The sequence below is a fragment of the Nicotiana sylvestris genome, chromosome 5, assembly GCF_000393655.2.
Source record: "Nicotiana sylvestris chromosome 5, ASM39365v2, whole genome shotgun sequence".
NCBI classification, from domain to species: domain Eukaryota; kingdom Viridiplantae; phylum Streptophyta; class Magnoliopsida; order Solanales; family Solanaceae; genus Nicotiana; species Nicotiana sylvestris.
In genome coordinates this window covers 110,799,211-110,822,435 of record NC_091061.1, presented here as the reverse complement: position 1 = coordinate 110,822,435, position 23,225 = coordinate 110,799,211, and positions in this window count along the sequence as shown.

Genomic DNA, 23,225 nt, shown 5'->3' with positions numbered 1-23,225 from the left:
AATAAAGTCATTACAAAGTGGCTTGTAATAGTAAGATTACAAGTTAGTGAAGTTGAAAGCCTACAAGTGTAGGTCGTGGTTTTTGTCCCCTTGAGTGGGATTGTTTCTCGTAAAAATCCTCTATGTTCTTCATTTACTGCCAAGCTACTGTGAGAACAATTAGAGAACCTGATTCCCTATACTGGTTGGTTTTATAGTCTGTTGCTTACAATGGGAACTTATAGAGAATCTGGTTCTTTATATATTTTGTGGACGCTTAGTTTCTATCAATTACCTCAACATCAACCTCATAACACATAATTTAGGGATTCATACCCTCGAAACCAAGTTTAGAAGTGTTACTTACCTAAGATCATGCAAACATCTTCTCCAACAAGCCCTTGACTCGTGAATCCGTCTCCGAACGCCTCGAATCTAGCCACAAACAATTCGATACAATCAACTCAATCTATAGGAATCAGTTCCATATGAAAATGCTATTTAATCAAAAGTCAAAAACTCAACTCAAAAGTCAACCCCAGGCCCGCGTTTCAGAACTCAACAAAAGTTACAAAATCCGAACACCCATTCAACCATGAGTCCAACCATACCAAATTTGCCAAATTTCGACACTAAATCGTCACTCAAATCCCCAAATTTAACTCTCCAATCCCTAGCCCAAAACTCCCAAAATTTCACCTCTAAAATACATAAACTAGGTGGGAAATTCAATGGGTAATCAATATTATTGCATAAATATGATCAGAAGTGGCTTAACTTAAGAAATCACTCGAAAACCCTCTCAAAAATCTCCTTAATCCGAGCTTGCAAAGTCCAAAATGATTAAAAATCTCGGAACCCTCGAATTTAAACACTGCCCAGGCATTTTTGCACCTACTGAGCTTGGGCTCACAAAAGCACTCCCGCTTTTGCGGAGAAAACTTCGCTTTTGCATAACTCACTTAACAACCAACCTTGCGCACATGCGATCCCATCTTTGCACCAAGCTACAAACCCCACTATGTTTTTCTTCATCCTCCTCCACCAATAATGCCGCCTCAAGTCCTGATACATCTTTGCGGCACCCGGATGAATGGAATACCGCGAACTGTGGGCCTTCTCAAGAATCACCTCACGTAGCCCATCCACATTAGCACACAAATCCGACCATGCATCATCAACACCCAATCATCCCCAATAGTAACCTTCTTACATCACCGTGCTAAACCGTGTCCCTAAGGACAAGCAAATGGGGATCATCATATCAGCATTCTCGGATGTGATCATATAAGGAAGACCAAGAATCCACACAAGATAGAACCCGACTGGGCTCCGAACATCCAATCTCATGAACTGATTGGCCAAGGCTGAACATCTGATGCAAACGGCCTCTCACTAACAGGAATAAAAGCAAAGCTACCCATACTTACCGCCTTCCTACTCAAAGCATCGGCCACCACATTGGCCTTCCTGGGATGATATAAAATAGCAATATCATAGTCCTTTAGCTGCTCCAACTCTTCAAGGCATGAACGATGGCCGCCAACTCTAAATCATGAACATGGTAGTTCTTCTCATGGGGCTTCAAATGACGTGAAGCATAAGCAATCACTCTACACTCATGCATTAACAGACACCCAATATCGATTCGAGAAGCATCACAATACATAGTATAAGAGCCTGACGCTGAAGGCAAAACTAGAACTGGAGCTGTGGTCAAGGCAGTCTTGAGCTTCTGAAAACTCTCCCCACACTCATCCGACCACCTGAATGGAGAACCTTTCTAGGTCAATTTGGTCAATGGCATTGTAATAGATGACAAACCCTCCACAAAGCGACGATAATATCCGGCCAAGCTGAGACAACTCTATATATCCATAACTGAAGACAGTTTGGGCCAACTCTGAACCGCATCTATCTTCTTTGGATCTACCTTAATCCCATCACTAGACACCATGTGCCCCAAGAACGCCACCGAACTAAGCCAAACTCACACTTGGAGAACTTAGCATAAAGCTTATCTTCCCTCAGCTTCTAAAGTACAATTCTTAAATATTGTGTATGCTCCTCCTGGCTATGTGAGTACACCAGGATATCATCAATGAATACTATGAAAAACGAATCAAGATATGGCTAAAATACATTGTTCATTAGATGCTTGAATGTTGTTGGGGTGTTGGTCAACCCAAAAGACATCATAAGGAACTCATAGTGACAATAGCGAGTCCTGAATGTCGTCTTTAGAATATCCATGTCTTGACTCTTCAACTGATGATACCCAAACCTCAAATCAATCTTAGAGAACACCCTTGCTCCCTAAAGTTGGTCAAATATATCGTCAATGCGCGGCAAATGATACTTGTTCTTGATTCTAACTTTGTTCAACTACCTATAATCGATACACACCCACAAAGTACAATCCTTCTTCTTCAAAAATAGAACCGGTATACCCTAAGGCGACACACTAGGCCGAATAAACTCCTTATCAAGGAGCTCTTGAAGCTGCTCTTTCAATTCCTTCAACTGCCAAATATGATAGACACCCCTTCCCAACCATCTGTTGGGCCTTCAAATATGAAATCACCCTGCTGGAAACATAATCTAGAGAACCTTTCCACTCGATCCTTGGCAACCCCGGCATCACCAACGTCACGGTCTTAGCGTGAAAATCCAGAATAGCATAACATGGAGACAACCAATCCATATCCAAAATCACATTGAAATCAACCATACGAAGCAATAAGAGATCAACTCTAGTCTCCAGTATCCCAATAGTCACGACACATAACTGATACACACGATCCACAATAATGGTACCGGTATAGATACATGAACATATGAGACTAAGGACTCGCGAGGCATATCCAAATAATGAGTAAAATAGGATAATACATAGGAATAAGTAGAACCAGGGTCAAATAATGTGGAAGCATCTCTGTGGCACACTAAAATAATACTTGTGATCACTGCATCTAAAGCAATAGCCTCCGACCTAGCAGGAATAGTATAGAATCGAGCCTGGCTACCGCCTGATCGGCCTCCCCCTTTAGGGTGACCTTTAGCTGCCTAAGCCCCACCCCGAGCTAGCTGAGCGGGTGTTGAAGTAACTAGTGTAGAAGTCATAGCCTAACCCCTTTGCTAAACTAGACCTCCTGAGCGATGGGGACATTGTCTCCATATATGCCCAAACTCATCGCACTTGAAGCAACTCCTCAGTGGTGGTGGTTGGGACTGAATCGGGCCTAGGTACCAGAATAACTGCTAGAAGAACCTGGCACAGATGAACCCTAAATTGATGAAGCACGTGATGAACTCTGAGCTCCGAGAGCACTAAGAGATGACTAACTCGGACGAGCACTGTATGAACCATGGCTAGCTGATGCACCACGATGAACTGAACGAGCCATCTGAGCGGGCCTATAAGGATGACCCCTACTGTGGTAGGACTGCCCCCAGAAGGAACACCGCTGAAACCACCCGAATCACGAGGCCTCTTGGCCTCCCTCTCCTCATGCCCCTGACTGTGAACCAACTTCAGCCGCCGAGCAATATCAACCACTTCATCAAACCTAGAACCTAATGCATTCTCCCGAGTCAAAACAAAACGCAACTGATAGTTGAGGCCATCAATGAACCTCCTAATCATGTCCCTCTCAGTGGGAACTAATTAAACTATGTGACGAGCCAACCCTGAAAATCTAATCTCATACTAGGTCACAGATATGCCCTCCTGGCGTAGCTGCTCGAACTACTTATGCAGCTCCTCCTTGCGGGTCTGTGGCACAAACTTCTCCAAGAAGAGAACGGAGAACTCATACCATGAAAGTGGTGTTGCATCAACTGGCCTGCTCCTTTTATAGGCGTCCCACCATCTGAAGACAGCCCCCAATAGCTAAAAATTAGTAATTTAGACCCCACTAGTCTCCAAAATCCTTGCCGTACGAAGAATCCGCTAGCACCTATCCAAGAACTCCTGAGCATCATCTGACTCAACCCCACTGAATGATGGAGGCCTGAGCCTCCCAAATCTCTATAGTCTCTTTTGCTCCTCATTATCATAATGGGACCCACCTGGACCTGAGAAACTACACCCGATTGGGCTGGTGGTACCCCCGATGTCTGAAGTCCTTGTACTAAGGGTGGGCATCGGTCGGTTTGGTTCGGTTTTGAACATTATCGGTTTTGCCTATCGGTTATCGGTTTACAAATATCATAACCCGATAACCAAACCGATAAGATATTGGTTATCGGTTATCGGTTAATCGGTTATATATCGTTATCGGTTCGGTTATCGGTTTACCCGATAAGATAAAACAACTAAAAAAATTTGCAATATATAAAACAAAGAAATCAAACTGCCAGAACGTGTAAACTGCCAACTTTTGTTGTTTCTTAACAAAAGCACGCTCCCACTTCTGTGCAGTATCTACTGATGTCTGGCGGAGAACTGGTGGTGAGTCTTGCGTCTTGACTCTTGGGGGCTGCGACGGAAACAAGAATGAGAACTGAGAGACAAACGACTGAAGACTGAAGAGTGAAGAGGGAATTAGGAAAATAAATAACCCTAGTATATACTTAAGGGTAAATTAGTAAATTACATCATTCTTATTGGGTTATCGGTTTTTACCCAATAACAAAAATGTAAACCGAGCCCGAATCGATAACCCAATAAAAAAAAAATTAACCCGTTACCGAACCGTTAACCCAATAACCCAATACCGATAACCCAATAAAGAATTAACGGTTCGGGTTATCGGTTTTACGCGATATATGCCCACCCCTACCTTGTACCACTACTCAGGAGTACGGGCGGCGGTAGTCTGAGTACCTCCCCCAACCTGAGAAGTGGCTAGCGCGGTCTGAACAGAAACCGCCTAAGCAAAGCTAGTGAAAACAGTCAATATGTGAGCCAAAGCCTCCTGAAGGCCTGGAATGACAATGGGCACAACTAGTGCCTTGAACTGGCCCTACTGGCTTAACCACATCTGGAACCTTCTCCTGAGCTGGAGCAACTAGTGGGTCTATAGGTTCTGCTCTAGTTGTTGTACGTGTTGTACCTCAGCCTCTACTGTGGCCCCGACCTCTCATGGCCCTAGCTGGTGGTACTAGTGGTTGTCCGCCTAGAAGTTTAGTTCCGGATTGAATAAATTCGCGGGACCACATCTGCGGAGGAGAAGACGCAGAAGAAGAATGGGCTGGGAGCCCTGGACCGCAGAAGCAGCATTTGGTTCACACCTGCGAGACCACAGAAGCAGTCAAGAGACCGCAAACGCGGAAAGGGCTGGAGGCAGTGAGTGTTTTAAAAATCGGGATTTTGCCATTTTATCTCATATTTTCTTGGCTTGGGCGATTCTTGGAGGGTTTCAAGAGGGGATTTTCATCATCAACGATAAGGTAAGCTATTCCCACCTATCTTGAGTTAAATACATTGATTTATGTACGAATTTGAGCATGAAATTGGTAGAAACTTGGGGTTTGAGGGAAAACCTAGAAAATTGATATTCTTGGAATTTGACCATGATTTTGGGTATGAAATTTAGAGTAAATTATATATTTGAGTTCGTGAGGTTATGTGTAAACTTATCCTTCAAAATTTTTTGGAATTCGAGCATGTGGCCAGAGGGCATTTTTGTCAACTTGTCGATCGGGGTTAGGAATTGTTATAAATTGGATTGTAATGAGTAATTGAGCATATATTAATGGATTTGCATAATTATAGGGTATCTTGGGAGCATTTAGCATCGATTCATGTCTTCGGAGGGCGTAGAAATGCTAGTTATGGATCTTCGGAGTGAGGTGAGTCTCCTTTCTAACCTTGTAAGAGGGAATTGTCCCCATAGGTAAGTTAATTGGTTATGTGCTCCTATTTATGGGGGCTACGTACGCACGAGGTGACGAGAGTCCGTGCGTAGCTACTATTATGCTATTGTCCGGGTAGTCTAGGACGCAAAAACATGTTGTACTTGAAAATATTTGTAATCCTATTGACGGTTTGAATTGCTTAAATCGCATCGGATTAGTAAGTGAATTTCTAAAAAGATCGAGCTTCATTTTCTTGAATTGTAAAAAGAGAATTGGATTTTCCTTAGATAGTTGTTCCCTGATGAAGTCTTGATTAACTGTTTGAATATGTGATTCTATGTGTACCTGCATCGCAAGTATTATTCGCGAGCAGGGTGTTTGTTTATTTTATGTTGACCGTGTCGCATAGATGATTCGCGAGCGGGGTAATAGATGCATCTATGGTTTGCGTCGTTCGACCCTCGGCAGTGCACATTTTACATTTATGTTGGATCGGGCTGTACGACCTCGGCATGATTTGCGCATGTTTGCCTTGAGATTTATTGATATTGATATTTTTCTCTCCCCGGCTTGAGATAATTGAAAATTTATAAATTGTGAATCCAGAGTCTTTTAATATAAAGAGGAACTTTTATCTATTCGTGACTTATTTGAAATTACTGCCGTTCTTAATAAATCTATGATTATTCGCATTAATAATATATTACTAATGGACCACTAGTAAGTGTCGAAGTAGACCTCTCGTCTCTATTTCTTCGAGATTATACGGGATACTCGCTGGGTACACGTTATTTTCGTACTCATACTATACTTGCTGTGCATTTTTGTTGCACAGGTTTATGTGTGGCTAGTGGCTTAGTGGCATGGTTGGTACGGAGACTTAAGTGAGCTGCATTATCAAGACGCCCCGCAGTCAGCAGAGTCTCCTTCAGAGTATTGTATTGTATTTTCATTTCTGTCTACTTGTATTCCGAACAGTCACTGTATTTTATTTCATTCACTAGTAAATGCTCATGTACTTGTGACACCGGGTTCTGGGATGATCACGGGATTTTATTTCAGCAGTTAAATTTTATAAAGACATCTTCATTTATTCAGTAGAGATTATTATTATTTTTATTTGTTTAAAGGGAATTATTTCAAAATAATTAAAATGAGAAATTACTAGTAAATGGTAGTTGGCTTGCCTGACAGTTGCGTCCGGCGCCATCACGACCCTTAGTGGAATTTGTATTGTGACAACATGGTATCAGAGCACTAGGTTCCCTTAGGTCTCACGAGTCATGAACAAGTCTAGTACAGTCTCGCGGATTGGTACGGAGACGTCTGTACTTATCTTCGAGAGGCTACAGGGCTGTTAGAAGCATTTCCCTTCTTAATTCCTCATCGTGCGGTTTAATTCCTTGAGACTTATGCCTTTATTTCCTTCCTATTCAATCTTACGCGACGTGTACAACTTGTTATAAATCGAGAATTGAAGAACTGTAATGGTACTACCGACGTGGAGCGGGATGTTTCTCCCGGTGTAGTTGATTTGGGCTATTGTCATCGCCTTGCGGAAAGTTATCTTGTCATTTCAGCTCAGTAACAGTATTCCCGAGAGTTTTGAGTCTATGCACAGATTTCTACGATTGCTCATGATCGGTTGTCGCACAGTATGAGCGTGTTGGTAAAGTTCTTGCCTATATGTTGGGGCAGTGAAATATTTGGAAGGGAGTTATCTCAGTGCATGATTCTGAAATTCGGTATTTCATTTTAGGCAGAGGAAAAGCAATTGGCCTAGAGATGTCCAGATTTGGAGTGATAGAGTAACAAGACTTGGTGATTTCAAGCGCGATGGGATTTTCATCTGCGATATGGTGTCGTCGTCCGCGATTGAATGTGTTAAGTTCGCCGGTGTTATGGTCTTCTGCAATTCTCCTTTGGGGTAAGATATTGTGAAACAATATTGGAGAAATGACTGTTAGATATCGCTGGGTGCGGTGGTTCAGGATTGAATTAGTGTTTCTAATGTTGACGGCTCGAGAAAAAAAAATGATGATATTCGGAAAGGTTTAAAGTTAGTAGCGATTTGTGGGTTCAAGTGTTACAAAAATAGATTTTATTTAAGGCAATAACCGAGCAACAACGGATGAGGAAGGACATGTTGGGACTGTCAGGCGGTGGTTAAAATTTCTAGAAGGCCAGGTATAAGAAGCGAAGGTCGAGTAGTCGATTAAAGGGGTGAGTTCCACTAAAGTGGGAGAGTGGCGGAGTTGCATATGGGCATTGTGGTAGGATGACTACGCACCTAAAGGAGAGTTTGGAATGATTTGGGAATTTTAGTGAATGGTGATTGGGGTCTACGGATTAATTTGAAGTATGGACTATTATGTGGCAGAAGATTTGATATAACGGAAAGGAGCTACTTGAAATGAAGAAGGATACAACATGACTTTGAATTGGAAGGATATTGCCGCACATTTAATTGATGTCCACGTGGGGTGAATGGACTTGTGCAGCTAGAGAGTGAGCTCGGACTTAGGATGGGTTATTGATGTCGTAGTGATTGTACCCCGTGCAGCAACGTTGGAAGATGTCAAGAAGTGATTTCCACATGAGGTTATTCCCTGTGAGCAGGTTAGCGGTCACGTGGTTAGCGAGGCTTCTGCGAAGAATTTTTGGTGGTTATACAGCAAAGTGATCGGTCGTGCGAATGTGGTTGATGATTCGGAATATAAAAAAAGGGTTTTATAGAAAAATTCCGAGAATTTTGGCGGCTGATTGCACAAGGTTATGTCAATAAGAGATAAAGAATCCTGGTGAATTACAGAGTTGTGTAATAAGTGGCTTCAAGTCAAGTTGGAGAGTCCCACCGCCTATGATTGGGTTGCATGGTTAACTACTTGCGAGGTTTCTGGTTATTAGCATATTGATGGGTTATTTCAGCTACGGGAAAGGAACATAAGTAGTAGTTTGATCAAAGAAATTGTTAAAGGTGTGCTATGGTTGGCCTTATTGGCTCATGTTCATACTTAGGGAAGGATTCAGGGTTTATGCCTTGTATGGATGCGGGTTTCAAGGGAAGTGATTCGATCGAGTGCTTCGTCAAGATAGTATTCATGTGTTAGAAGATTCATAGAGTTGATTATATTCGGGGCCAAGTCAGAGCAGGTGGCTCTCAACAACGGTCCTAGTGGATTCAAAGGGGTAAAGTGTGGTGGCTAATGATTTCGAGCCTATAGGTACGGTTAAGAATCAAGCTTTGTAGCAGCTTATGAGAAGAGGCCCAAAATATTCTATGATGTTTTGACTTGCAATGTAGCATTTGGGAGGTATGAAATGGTTCATGGGATTTGAGATAGCATGGTCTCGTAATTCAAGGTCACTCGGGATGAGTGCATATGGAGTGTGTTATGTGTTGAATGGAGTTATTATTATTTCTAAGGCAATCAAGGATAAATTGGAAAGAAGATAGGTCGGTTAGCCATAGTTGAATTGGCATATTGCTGGTAGTGATTAGTTCCTTCAGCGTGATCAAGTTATACAAGTGATTGTGACAGTGCATGTGAGGCTTGTCGGCCACCGTAATTGATGTTATTTAGAAATATTCTTTTGCTATGGCCTGTCATGAGTAGGCGGATCCCGGAAGTGCTATGGTGGCTTAGACCACTACTTAGAGATTTGCATATTCTACGATTATGAGAATTCACCTGTGTGTTGCTATGGTTCTCCTGAAGTGAGTTAAGTGGAAAGCTTTTATATGATGAAGTGTTAATCTATTAATGGTTCCGGAGTTATGATGAAAATCGTGTTCTATCGTATATTGGCATGTTGGGTGCAGTGAGTGGTATGGAATTTGAAGTGAGGATCAAGGTTGCAGTTTGGTGTTGGCAAGGATGTCACGAGCTCGAATGAGCGGGAAAGGAGTTTCGATGTTTAAAGTAAGTTGGTATTGTCTTCAACGTCACCTAAGATCGGTGTTTTGTGAAAAAGGCTTTGCATACTGGTTAAGGATTCTTGATCGCTTTTCAGCGTTAGTGCAGCTGGTGGTTTGGATGTACAGACCTATTATTTGTTACGAAAGGTTGTGGGAGCATGCCCCCCCGGAAAGGTTGTATTAGTATGGCATATAGCCATTTGATTGATTGAAGAGTTAAACCAAGTATGAAGATTATGGTGATGTTGTTAAATTGAGAACTAATGCTTGGAGGGCGCTCAGTTTATTGGGTTGCGGACTGTGGAGGATTACTCCGGTTATGATGGTTGTTCTTGTTTGTTATTAGAAAAAGGGGAGTTATTACGAACCTTTGAAAGGTTATTAGCCTAGTTCAGTGCGATCAGAATCAGCTTAAGGTCTGTGGATGGATCTAAATGTGAATATGGGCTCTATATCAGGCCAGATGTGTTCATTTCAGCAATGCGCTCCTTGTGGAAGAGTAGTCGGGGTACTATTTCGTCGTCAGCTATTTCATGTAATGATATATTGCGCCGTATGAGTTGTGAGACGTCTTGGTGAATTTCTTATGTGTTGAGGTTCTGCGTAGAGATGATGTTATATGAGCAGGATGGCTCTCGAGATTCAGATCGTATATCGCACCTCAGTTGTGCTTGAGTTTTGTAGCTTATGGCATTATTTGTCTCCCTAGGGATGGTATTATGCACTTAGCGTGCTTGTGACCGATATTCAATATTTTGTTATAGTGAGCAATCTAGCTCGGTGTGTATTTCCTTATGTGAATTTTATGTGTAGATTGGGTGGCACGCCGCCATGGGTATGTTGTTTGGATCGGGTTGCGCGCCGCAATAGTGAGATGTCGAGTACAGTTCCCTATATCTATTTTTATGCATTTTATTTCCTATTTTTCTGAAGAAAACTCCTATTTTTTTGTGCACGCTTTGCATGTATGATTCGCGAGCGGGGTGTATGTTAAGTTATGTTGATCGCGTCACATGTATGATTCACGAGCGGGGTAATTGGATTTCCTTTTCAGAGTTCATTTTCCTTTTGTATCGCGTTCGAATTGGTAGCCTATTGTCACATTGTGGCATCGTCTGAGACTTTTGATCATGTCCGGGGTGGCTTATTGCTTGAGCAGTTCGTACTGGGTGAGGCAAGATCATTGGATTCAGGATAATTGCAATCTGATTTTATGAAGTATATTAAGGAGCAGAGACCATTATTTGGTTCAAAATGAGGTGATGGTTCCTGTTAGGAGTATAGAACCAATGATTTGTTGATTCGACAGTTGGTTATGAATTTCCACACATCTCTTCCGTCGTGGCAGTATTGCGAGAGTTGGAAAAAGACATATGTATATCATGAGGTGCATTATGAGCATCAGATTCGGGGAATGTCGGCTATTATGGTCAGAGAATGTAATTATGGTCCTATGAATGATGTGGTGCATGGTAAGGATTCAACAAAGGCATGCAGTCATGTTCTGGTACCTCGTGTAGTGATTGATACGGTGTTCATGTATTAGAAGCAGGCCAGGCAGAGAATTCCGGATGTTGGAATTGGGCTCTAAGCTTATTTGCTTGAATAAAAGGGAATATCTTCAGAATTGATCGAGCCAATGTGCTCAACTGGGTTGTAGTAGCACGGGTAGGTGCACGAGGTGTTAAACAGTGATTTCGGACAACTCCAGTGCAGTTCTTAGCAAGTTCGAGGACGATCGTATGTTTAAGTGGGAGAGAATGTAACGACCCGACCGGTCGTTTTGAGCTCTAGCGCATCGTTCAGCAGTTTGAGGCCATGAGCAGCTTCACTTCAGGTATTACAACTGTACTCATCGTCGGAATTGAATTTCGGGAAGTTCGGAGTTGATTGGGAAAGAGAATTCTCATTTCGGAAGCTTTAAGTTGAAAGAATTGACTAAGATGGGATTTTTGAGTAAACGACCTTGAAATCGGGATTCGAAGGTTCCAGCAGGTTCGTATGATGATTTCGGACTTATGCATATGTCCTGATCGGGTTTTGGAAGACCCAAGAACGTTTCAGCACCTATTGTGGAAGTTAGCATTTTTGGAAAAATTTCATAAGTTTGGGTTGAAGTACATTTCAGTGTTACCAATGTCTGTTTGGGATTCCGAGTCTGGGAATAGCTCTGTATGGTGATTCTATTGTTGGGAGCGCGATCGGAAGTGAATTCAGAGATCCGTGGGTCATTTTGGAATAATTTGGATAAAGATAGAAATTTGAAGGTTTTTGAGGAATTTGACCGGAAGTGAACTTTTTGATATCGGGAACGGAATACAATTCCGAAAGTTGGCGTAGGTCCATAATGTCGAATGTGACTTGTGTGCAAAATTTGAGATCAATCAAACGTTATTTGATAGGTTTCGACATCGAATGTAGAAGTTTGAAGTTCTAAAGTTCATTAAGCTTGAATTGGGGTGTGATTCATGATTTCGATGTTGTTTGATGTGATCTGAGGCCTCGAGCAGGTCCGTATTGTGTTTTGGGACTGGTTGGTATGATTGGTGGGATCCCGGGGGCCTCGGGTGGATTCTGGGTGGTTAACAGATCGAAAATAGAATTTTGGAGAAGGCTGAAGTTGCTGGTTGCTGGTGTAACCGCACCTGCGAGGCTAGGGCTGCAGGTGCGGAGCCGCAGAAGCGGCCTTCATGCCGCAGAAGCGGGAATGGACGGCTAGGTTGGGACCGCAGATGCAGGACCACATCTACAGAGGAGAGGACACAGAAGCGGAATGGGCTGGGAGCCCTGGACCGCAGAAGCAGCGTTTGGTTCACACCTGCGAGACCGCAGAAGCAGTCAAGAGACGCAGGTGCGGAAAGGGCTGGAGGCAGTGTGTGTTTTAAAAATTAGGATTTGGCCATTTTCTCTCATATTTTCTTGGCTTGGGCAATTCTTGGAGGGTTTCAAGAGGGGATTTTCATCATCAACGATAAGGTAAGCTATCCCCACCTATCTTTAGTTAAATATATTGATTATGTACGGATTTGAGCATGAAATTGGTAGAAACTTGAGGTTTGAGGGAAAACCTAGAAAATTGATATTCTTGGAATTTGACTTTTGGGTATGAAATTTAGAGTAAATTATATATTTGAGTTCGCGAGGTTATGGATAAACTTATCCTTCAAAAAATTTTGGAATTCAGGCACGTGGCCCGAGGGCATTTTTGTCAACTTTTCGATCGGGGTTAGGAATTGTTATAAATTGGACTGTAATGAGTATTTGAGCATATATTAATGGATTTTCATAATTATTGGCTAGCTTGGGAGCATTTAGCATCGATTCGGGTCTTCGGAAGGGTATGGAAATGCCGGTTATGTATCTTCGGAGCGAGGTGAGTCTCCTTTATAACCTTGTAAGAGGGAATTGTCCCCATAGGTGAGTTAATTGGTTATGTGATCCTATTTGTGGGGGCTACGTACGCACGAGGTGACGAGAGTCCGTGCGTAGCTACCATTATGCTATTGTCCGGGTAGTCTAGGACCCAAAAGCATGCTATACTTTGAATTATTTGTAATCCTATTGATGTTTGAATTGCTTAAATCACATCGGATTAGTAAGTGAATTTCTAAAAAGATTGGACTTCATTTTCTTGAATTGTAAAAAGAGAATTGGATTTTCCTTGGATAGTTGTTCCCCGATGAAGTCTTGATTAACTGTTTGAATATGTGATTCTATGTGTACCTGCGTCGCAAGTATGATTCGCGAGCAGGGTGTTTGTTTATTTTATGTTGACCGTGTCGCATGGATGATTCGCGAGCGGGGTAATAGATGCATCTATGGTTCGCATCGTTCGACCCTCGGCAGTGACATTTTACATTTATGTTGGATCGGGTCGTACGACCTCGGCATGATTTGCGCATGCTTGCCTTGAGATTTATTGATATTGATATTTTTCTCTCCCCGACTTGAGATAATTGAAAATTTATAAATTGTGAATCCGGAGACTTTTAATATAAAGAGAAACTTTTACATGTTCGTGACTTATTTGAAATTACTGCCATTCTTAATAAATCCATGATTATTCGCATTAATAATATATTACTAATGGATCACTAGTAAGTGTCGAAGTCGACCTCTCGTCTCTACTTCTTCGAGATTAGACGGGATACTCGCTGAGTACATGTTGTTTTCGTACTCATACTACACTTGCTGTACATTTTTGTTGCACAGGTTTATGTATGGCTAGTGGTTTAGTGTCATAGTGGCATGGTTGGTACAGAAACTTAGGTGAGCTGCATTATCGAGACGCCCCGCGGTCAGCAGAGTATCCTTCAAAGTATTGTATTGTATTTTCATTTCTGTCCACTTGTATTTCGGACACTCACTGTATTTTATTTCATTCACTAGTAAATGCTCATGTACTTGTGACACCGTGTTCTAGGATAATCACGGGATTTTATTTCAGTAGTTAAATTTTGTAAAGATATCCTCATTTATTTAGTGGAGATTATTATTATTTTTTATTTGTTTAAAGGAAATTATTTCAAATAATTAAAATGAGAAATTGCTAGTAAATGATAGTTGGCTTTCCTGACAGTGGCGTCCGGCACCATCACGACCCTTAGTGGAATTTGGGTTCGTGACAGAAATCTTGCATCTCTAGCCACTTTTGGCCACATCGGCTGTTTTGCAAAATAGGGCTATTTTCTCAAAGTGGTTTGTTTAATTGTGTCTGGAGAGTCTTCAATCCACAGTTAGGTGTCACTTTACATAAAGGTCCGTCCTTGTCGAATTTGCATGTCTAGCCACTTTTGGCCACGTAGGCCGTTTTGCCAAAATAGCCTCAATCATGTCTTGCATGTGGCCAACAGGAAGTGTTATTGTCTCACATAGTGTCTAGGTTTTTAACTTTATTTGGTCTTAATTTTTTCATACATGTGTGGATCTATTTACCGGAGTTTGAGCATGACAGATACTCAAGGACCATCTAGTCAGGATCGCTCATTCAGGAGTTGCTTAAGGAGATTTTTTTATGTTTTGAGTCTATTTTTCTTTTTATGTCGTCTTTTACCTTCTAGTTTTGTACAGTAATGTCGAGTCTTTTAGGTGATGTTAGAGTTTGTCATAGTCTAGTTAAGTTTGTCGAGTCTTTTGTTATTGTATTTCCTATTTTGTATTTGAAAAAATGTGTTTTAAATCAAAATCCAAAAAAAGAGATTTTGCATTTTTATATTTCCGTTAGAAGTTTTCTTTAGAATACTAATTCTAGAAATTTAAAAAAATTCTTTTGAGGTGGTTTTCCTTAGGAAATTAATATCTAGAACTCAAAATAAAAATTGCTTTTATATTTCCTTTAGTATATTAATACTAAAAATTCAAAAAAAAAAGAAGAAGAGAATTTTCTTTTAATATCTCTTTAGAAGTTTTCTTTAAGAAATTAATTTCAAAAATTCAAAAAAAAAATTTCTTTTGAGGTTCTTCTTTGGGAAATATATAAAAAAACAAAAAATATATTCTTTTATTTTCACTAGAACTTTAGGACATTATACATAGAAGAAAAAAAAACATACTTTATCTTTTGAGTTTCTCCCTTAGGTAATCAAAAACTAAAATCCAAAAATATTTTTTTTATCTTTTTTATTTCTCGTTTCAAAATCTTTCTTCAAGATATCAAATGAAAATTCAAACTATTTTTCTTTGGTTTATTCTTTAGATTTTCTTCCTAAAAAAAGAATTAAAAAAATATTTTTTTCTTGTACGGTTTTTTTCCTTAATAATTTCTCATAGAGTATCTATTTCAAAAAAAGAAAAGGAAAAATATATGGTTGTTTAAGATAGAGTTTAGAATAGATTATAGAACATTAAGTCTAAAAAAAGAGAGATTTTCTTCTTTTTTTCTTGTCAGAGTAGTCATTAAGGTTAAAAAACAAAAAAAGAAAAGAAAAAGAAAACGTTAGTTTATTTAGTCTATTCTTGATTTTCCAGAACTACACTTGGTCTGATTCATGTGGAACATAATACGTAGGCAACCTACATAGGGTTCGGTCGAATCATTTTTTTAAAAAAAATTAAAAGGGAAAAAAGAAAAAAAAAGTGGTGAAACTATGGGATGTGTGAAATGAGAGGAAAGAAATAAGTGACAATTAGAAAGAAAAAAAGAGAAAGGAAAATGAGCAAGCCAAGAAGTGCTAGAAAAGAAAAGAGAAGATTGAAATGAACAAATTGGGATGATGCCAAGTGACCTTGTGACCCTCGAAGTCATTCTTGAACAGTTAATTGTTGCTAGGTGCATTGCACACAATGTGATATTTTTAGCTGTTAAATGCCCTAACGCTAACATGATGACTTCATTTTGTTCCTCTTTGTTATCTTCATTATAGCATAAGGATGGTTGATTTGTGGTTCTTAAACTGGTAACTCTTCCATACAATACAAGGTCATAGAGCAAGGTAGCCATGGTTAGCAAAGACTTGGACACAAGTGTTGTTGGTCCATCTAAGGGAATTGTTGAATCATAATCTGAGTTGAAAGAAGAGATCCTGAGGTTGAAAGGACAGATGGCCGAAATATACCGAGCCTGGACTAGTGGGCGTCCTCCACCATTAGTTCCCGCTAACTACACTGAAAACCTCGTCACCATTCCACCACTGTCACAAATCCAGCTTCCTACTGCTGCTGATATCTTCCCACAACCTTTTTACACTCCACCCGCCAAAACCACCTCATATCCTGCTCCTTTGACCACTCATGTTTTTGTAGCTCCTCCACCAGCTACTTTTCCTCGATCCTTTAGCGAGACTGTGTTCAAAGTCCCTGATGCCCAACACTATGCTCCAGAACCAACTTTCTAGGTCTTGGATCCATACTCCCACGCTCCTCATTTTGAGATTGCCGGTGAAACTGAAAAACCTGCTAAGATAGTGGAGCAAGATGAGATATCCATGAAGGTGAAAATTTTAGAGTAGTCTTTAAGAAACATGCAAGGAATAGGGAGCCAGATGAGCGTGTCTTACAAATACTTGTGCTTGTTTCCTGACATCCAACTGCCTGTTGGGTTTAAGATGCCAAAGTTTGACTTTTATGATGGACGTGGAGATCCTGTGGCCCATTTGAGAGGCTACTGTAGTAAGATGAGAGGTGCTAGTGGGAAAGACAAATAATTGATGGCGTATTTTAGTCAGAGTCTGAGTGGGGCAGCTCTGGAGTGGTATACCCGCCAAGATGCTAGCAGGTGGTACACATGGAACGATATGGCTCAAGCCTTTTCCCTGCACTTTCAGTACAATATAAAAATCATCCTAGATTGCATGTCCCTCACCAATATAGAAAAGAAGCCTAATGAAAGCTTTAGGGAATACAGACTCAGATGGAGAGAGCAAGCTACCCGAGTCAATCCCCCGATGGAAGAAAACGAGATGGTCGAGTACTTTCTTCAAGCTCAAGAGCCAACTTACTTGGGGCATTTGATCTCGACTGTGGGTAAGCCTTTTAATGATGTGGTAAAAATGGGAGAAATGGTAGAAGATGGGCTAAAGTCGAGCAAGATCATGAGCTATTCTGCTTTAAAATCCACAACACAAGTAATTCAGAACGACATAGGAAGCTTGCTGGGTCAGAAGGAACATGATGATGTTGCCATGGTTGTCTCGGGATCAGGACATGGCCCAACAGGTCCGCCTCACCAATATACTTAACCTCAACTCCAACCCCAAACCTATCCCCGAGCTCCACATAATCCACCCCAGTATTATACTCCGACAACGTCTGGTCATCTGTCCAACCATTGGGTTAATCCTTATGGCGAGCGCCAGCACCGCATAATGCACTTTTGCCTTCAAAACATTTTTGAGCATCCAACAACCCTAGAAAATTGGGGCATGGAGGGGAACAAAGGCAAATAAATAGTTTCACGTAGATCGGAGAATCCTACACAAGCCTATTTGAAAGGTTAAAACATTGTGGCTTGATTGAGCCGCTCCTCGGCTATACTCCAGACCCATATGCAAAAGGTTTTGATCCTACTGTACGGTGCATGTACCACTCTAATGTCCAAGGGTATAGCATTGAAGATTGTCGTGCTTTGAAAAAGGAAATAGAAAGAATGATTCAAGAAGGGATAATTGTGATCAAGGACAGTGACAGAGAGTATGTGAATCCTCTTGGGAACTTGCTGACTAAAGTTAATGACATTGAAGTTGGTAATGGTCTTGATAATATTGATGTAGAACTCAGTGGCTACGATGCCGATCTTAGTAATTGGAAATATGCTCCTTTCTTAGCTAGCCGGGGAGAAGCCTTGGTGGTTTATTTTGTTATCATTTCTGTTGTCCGGATTATTTCAGGGTTGTAATCCGGATATTGTCTTGTAACTCAAACCCTTCTATCCTTTCATTTTGCATAGTTCCTTTAGTCGTAGTAACTCATTTGGTGTTATCGTTTTGTTCCAGGGTTGTAACCCCAATTTAACTTGTTTTGTTGTTCAAACCCTTTCACCATCTGTCTAATGCAATTTCCTATTTTCTATTATTCTAGTCAGTTTTTGTTTAGTTACCTTTTCTTTTTATAGTCCTTTTCATGCTGGCTCTAGTGAAATGACATGCATGCATAATTCTAGGCCTGGTCTTAAAAGTTAGTTTAATTATGAAGCAATGAAATAATTTTGAAGATGATAGGGACGTTTGAGGGAAATAAGTACAGATTTGGACATGTTGAGATCATTTAAAGCCCGAACTATGTGAAACTGGGGCATATAATTTGGGAAGTTAATAGGATGACAAGAATTCGTTAAAGGAGAGTGCATCCTAGACAATTTGAAGTGAGCAGTTTTGAGTTCAAGTGCACCTCAATTTACAAGATAAAGCCAAGGGAGTTTGCTCCAAACAGACGGAGGCTATCCATCGTGAAGAAGAAATCACCCAATGAAAGTTCTGTACTTGACAAGGCACTAAAAAAGTGGAAAGCATATCAGTGATATCAATGCCGGAGCTGCAGAAATGTTGTATTTGGCATTTTCAGGGATTGGGAGGCCCTCTTTCAGCTACCCAAACACTTTATATAATTCGGTATCCCTTTTAAGCCTATGCTAATTTTCTTGACCTCCCCTCTTTTGGAATCGAGTTAGAGTCATTACATAAAAAAAGGAAAAATAAGAGAAGAAAAAAATTCATGTACCCATAGGTTTGTTTTAGAAAGTTCATTCCAAAAGAAAAATTCAAAAAAAGGAAAAAATGGAGATAAAGAAAAAAAGAAGGAAAAAGAAAAAAAAGAGAAGAAAAAAGAGAAAGAAAAATAGTAACAAAAGTATCTTTTTGAACTACGTTCGACCTGATTCTTGTCACCACAAGATATGTAGGCAGCCTTAAGGTTCGGTCACACCAAATAAAATATTTCATAATCCCACGAAGTCGAGAGTGGAGAAGTCTTTCTTAATAACTCCATAAAAAAAAGAATCAAATTCTCTTGTTTTGGAAATTAGGGCAAAATTTTTATAATGAATTCCAAAAGTTGTAAATAAACCCTGTTGTCTTTGTTATTTTGAGCCTTTATGATATCCTTTCTTTCTAACCCTATCCAAAATCCACATTATAGTCCAAAAAAGACCTCCCAGATAATCTTTGAGAGTGTCGAGCTAGACATGCCAGGAGCATATGATGTTTTTACTATGGTCAATGCCTTGTCATCTACATAATCAGATGAAATAAAAAGAAAAGAACAAAATGAGAGTCTTATCGGTGAAAACCTTCACAGGCACCATAAGGCGATGGTAAGTTGAGAGAAAGAACAAAATGAGAGAGGCTTGATGGTGAAAACCCTTCGGGCACTACAAGTCGGATAAGGATAGAGAGTTAGATAGGATAATCGGAGCATTGTAGCCCAGTTTCATGGTGAAGAGGTATAACAAGAGTTGAACATTAGACTTGTTTGACAGATTAGGCCACTTAATCCAAAGGTGCATGTCATGGTCATTAGAGTGGGTATCCCCATCTGATAAGTTTCTACTTTGTAATTTTCTCGTTAGGTATCATCTCTTTCCATTGTCTCTTACTCTGTTCCTTTTGTTTTGTTTACTTCCTCTCCTTGAATCTGTTTGGTTAGAACAAGTGAGAAATGACTTCAAAATTTGCTACCAGCTTTCCACTTGCACAAAACGGAATCTGGCTAGCACATCAAAGTGTCATAAGTCAGGAAAGAACAGTATGCGCGCTGAGTTAGTAACATTCAAAGTGCTTTGGGATTCATGTGAAATGCAAAAGTTCGGCATATGTCAATTCATGAGCACAATACAACAGATAGAGGGTATTGGGTTTGAATGGATCAGAGGTATTTTCTGTGACAAGGGCGACAGAGAAAGTGGTTAGTCAATAAACAAGCAAGGTCTTTCAAGTTGAAATCAAAGTTATCATGGGAAGTGAAGGAGAAATCACCCTCAAAGTCAAGGCCACAAATCAACCACCATGTTTAAACTCATAAGTTTTCTTTGTTTGAAATAGGGACGAAGACTGTGTCCAAATTAAAGCTTGGAAGCTTGAACCTTTCAAGTGTCATGCCCAATTTTGTCAGCACAAAGGCTGTTTGAGAATGTTTTTTTTACCTCCTAGGCACCCCCCTAGTTGAGAAGGTCATCATCTCCCGAGAATTTGCTCTAGTTGAGAAAAACCATGCCTCCTAGACATCCCCCTAGTTGTGAAAAATATTTAGTTTTCTTATGTTCAGGGGTCCCGCCTGGAAAATAGGGCCAGTTTTAATTTTCTTAAGTTGATAGTCTTTAGTTTCCTTAAGATCAGGGATCCCACCTGGAGAATATAGTGAGTTTTTAATTTTTCTTAAGTTGTTGATCTTTAGCATTCCTTTAGATCAGGGGTCCAGCCGGGAGAATAGGGTCATATTTTAGTTTCCTTAAGATGTTGGTCTTAGTTTTTCTTAAGTTCAGGGGTCTCACATGGAGAATAGGGTCAATTTTTAGTTAAGTCAAGCTTCGTTTATAGTTATCCTCAAGTTCAATATCAAATCTAGGAGACACACTTCCTAATTTTAGTTTAAAGGTTTCACCCCTAGGAGATGCACTTCCTAGTCTGGATCTTTCAAGTTATATTTTGTTTTGGGAGATGCACTTCCTAAATTGAGATTTCACCCTTAGGAGATGCACTTCCTAGTATGGGTCATTTAAATTCATTCCTAGGAGACGTACTTCCTAGTTTGAGTCATCGAAGTTTCACCCCTAGGAGACACACTTCCTAGTCTGGGTTTTTCAGGTTATATTTTGTTTAGGAGACACACTTCCTAAATTGAGATTTCACCCCTAGAAGACACACTTCTTAGTTTGGGTTATTTAAGTTCAGCCCTAGGAGACGCACTTCCTAGTTGATTCATTCAAGTTTCACCCCTAGGAGACGCACTTCCTAGTCTGGGTTTTTTATGATATACCTTTAGGAGACGCACTTACAAAATTGAGATTTCACCCCTAGGAGACGCACTTCCTAGTTTAGGACATTTAAGTTCAGCCTTATGAGATGCACTTCCTAGTTTGGTTCATTCAAGTTTCACCCCTACGATACGCACTTCCTAGTCTGGGTTTTTCAAGATATACCTTTAGGAGACACACTTCCTAAATTGAGATTTCACCCCTAGGAGACGCACTTCCTAGTTTAGGTCACTTAAGTTCAACCCTAGGAGACACTCTTCCAAGTTTGGTTCATTCAAGTTTCACCCCTAGGAGACGCATTTCCTAGTCCGAGTTTTTAAGGATATACCTTTAGGAGATGCACTTTCTAAATTGAGATTTCACCCTTAGGAGACGCACTTCCTAGTTTAGGTCACTTAAGTTCAGCCCTATGAGATGCACTTCCTAGTTTGATTCATTCAATTTTCACCCCTAGGAGATGCACTTCCTAGTCCGGGTTTTTTAGGATATACCTTTAGGAGACGCACTTCCTAAATTCAGATTTCACCCCTAGGAGACGCACTTCCTAGTTTGAGTCATTTAAGTTCATTCCTAGGAGACACACTTCCTAGTTTGAGTCATTGAAGTTTTACCCCTAGAGACGCACTTCCTAGTCCGGGTCTTTCAGGATACACTTTTAGGAGACACACTTCCTAAATTGATATTTTACCCTAGGAGGCGCACTTCCTAGTTTGATTCATTTCATTTCCTAGTTTGAGTTATTGAAGTTTCACCCCTAAGAGACGCACTTCCTAGTCTGGTGTTTTTAGGATATCATTTTAGGAGACGCACTTCCTAGTCTGGTTCTTTTTAGGATATACTTTTAGGAGATGCACTTCCTAGTTTGGTTCATTCAAGTTTCACCCGTAGGAGACGCACTTCCTAATCAAGGTCTTTCAAGCTATTTTTTTAGGAGACACACTTCCTAAATTGAGAGTTCACCCCTAGAAGACGCACTTCCCAATCAAGGTCTTTCAGGTTATTCTTTTAGGAGACGCACTTCCTAAATTGAGATTTCACCCCTAGGAGACGCACTTCCTAGCTTAGGTCATTCAGGTTTTATTTTTAGCAGACGTATTTGCTAGTTAAAGTTTCTTTGTTTTTACTCACAGGAGATGCACATCCTAGTCGAGTCTTTAATTTACTCTCATTATTGCATCAATAGCATAAGTGGTTTACAGTTTTGCTAACAACTCACAAATCTTCCGAGTTCAAACAGGGGCAGAAAATTTTGTCTGTTTTGTTGTTTTGATTGCAGGCACCCACCTGGAGAATTAGGAATTTTTTTTCGGAATTATTTCAAGTTTCAAGTCAGTAGCAGGCATCCACATGAAGAACAAGGGAAGTCATTTCAGAGTTCAATTCAAGTTCGAAGTAGCAGAAGCTCGCGGCAAGAATGCGAGTCAATAGTCCGAGATGACCAACAGAAGTAGTCTCAATCCATAAAAAAAGAGAAAAGAAAAAAAAAGTGAATCTGAATGCAGAAGTAGAAAAAGATGTGAACTGCTCAAGACATGGCTGAAGTTACGAGCACTACAGGTGCGGTCTTAATCCGAAAAAGTTGAAGAAGAATGAACTAGCACCTGCAGCTAGCAAGCGTCAAGGTTCAAATCTAAAGTCTGCATGAAGAACCATTCAAGAATCAAGATCAAACTTCAAAAGACTTATAGATATGAATCTTGTAACTCATAGTTGACAGGCTTAGTTAGTCTTTTTTTTATTTTTTTATTTTGATGTAATAACATGACTGCGGACCAGAACCTCGACGGAATGGCACCTCAATTCATTCTCCACCTCGGTATACTCCATCACTGTTCCTACTTCTAAACTACACGTGGCCTGATTCGTTTATAGACAAGGATATGTAGGCAGCTCAAATACCAGGGCTTAGTCACATTCTCTTTTCTTTTAGCTTTTGGTCTCTCTAAATAAGGCTCGGGTCAAAAAATCTGTCTCATCGTTTTTTGTCTGAAAATACTTCGTGTTTCCAGTCAAAGAGGGGCAGCTGTAGACATGTAATTTTTGACCCTCCCTAAAGTTTTACACATTTTAGCATTTAAATGTTTAGTTTAGGCCTAATATAGTTATTTTAACTAGTTTTGA